At 40.1% G+C, this 1,626-nt stretch overlaps 1 pseudogene; it reads right to left on the bottom strand.

The window, feature by feature from the left end:
* Positions 1-326, bottom strand: LOC115285718 (annotated as a pseudogene).
* Positions 327-1,626: the final 1,300 nt, after the last annotated feature.

Below are 1,626 nucleotides of genomic sequence, written 5' to 3'. Positions count from 1 at the left end.
TTTATTTTTATTATGTACTACACCGATACACTGCAAACCTTCTAGAAAGGGCAGGTGAGCAGAACTGAGTTATTCTTCATCAGTCAGGAAAAGGCCACGTTAATCGATATTCTCCAAACCCTTTGACACATAGTGACGATTAACTCCAGAGATGCGCCTATCTCTTTGCATCAGACTCCACTGATACGGATAATGGGCAACCCTTTTTTCCTTGCCCCGGTTACAGAACCTGTGGATGTGCGCGGTGGCAATGCCGGGGATGACCAAGCACACGGCCATGACGCCGATCCCGGGCAGGATCTCGAACCACATCGCAGCACGCCCGCCAGGGCTCATTCTTTTTCTTTTTAATTTCTTATTTTTTAAGTCATTCTTTTTTATGGCTGAGCAATATTACACTGTGTGTGTGTGTACCACAACTTCTTTATCCATTCATCTATAGATAGACATTGGAGATGCTCCCATATTTTGGCTATTATAAATAATGTTACAATGAACTTAGGGGTGTATATATCTTTTCTTTTCTTTCTTTAAAAGAATTTTTTTTGTTTTATTTATTTTTGAGACAGAGAGATTCAGAGCGTGAGCAGGGAGGAGCAGAGAGAGAGGGAGGCACAGAATCGGAAGCAGGCTCCAGGCTCTGAGCTGTCAGCACAGAGCCTGACGTGGGGCACAAACCCTCCAACGTGAGATCATGACCTGAGCTGAAGTCGGAGGCTTAACTGACTGAGCCACCCAAGAGCCCCTATCATTTCAAGTTAATGTTTATTTTTTAATTTTGGAGACAGAGAGATAGTGTGAGCAGAGGAGAGGGGCAGAAGGAGAGAGAGAGAATCTTAAGCAGGCTCCATGCTCATTGTGGAGCCTGATGCAGGACTTGATCTTAAGACCTGAGCCAAAATTAGATGCTCAACTAACTGAGCCACCCAGGTGCTGTTCCAATTAGTGTTTTTGTATTCTTTGGGTAAATAACCAATAGTGGGATTACCGGATCATGTGGTAATTCTGTTTTTAACTTTTTAAGAAACTTCATGCTGTTTTCTGCAGTGGCTGCTCCAGTGCACATTCACACCAACAGTGCATGAGCTTTCCTTTTTTCTCCACATCCTCACCAACACTTGTTGTTTCTTGTGTTTCTGATTTTAGCCATTCTGACAGGTATGAAGTGATATTTCATTGTGATTTTTGTTTCAATTTTCCTGATGATGAGTGATGTTGAGCACTTTCCATGCATCTGTTGACCATCTCTATTTCTTCTTTGGAAAATGTCTGTTCATGTCTTCTGCCTATTTTAGTTGAAATATTTGTGGGTTTTTTTGGTGATGAGATATATACATGTTTTATGTATTTGGAATATTGTTAAGAGTAAAAATAAGAGAATATTGAGCACAATGTTGAGGTTCCCCTAGTTAACATTCAGAGTGTATCCTTATACACACCCCCCCCACACTCCACACACATTTTTCATACTTTAAAAAAACATAAATGTAATCACACACCATACACAGTGTTCTACAACATGCTCTATTCTCTTAATAATTTATTGTGAAGATATTTCAATGTCAGTATATGTATGTATGTCAAATTCAATCTTTTGGAATAGATGCATAATATTCCATGGCATCA

This window comes from Suricata suricatta, chromosome 1, assembly GCF_006229205.1.
Source record: "Suricata suricatta isolate VVHF042 chromosome 1, meerkat_22Aug2017_6uvM2_HiC, whole genome shotgun sequence".
NCBI lineage: Eukaryota > Metazoa > Chordata > Mammalia > Carnivora > Herpestidae > Suricata > Suricata suricatta.
Note: the sequence above shows the minus strand (reverse complement) of the source record. Positions and strands in the feature narration are given on the sequence as shown.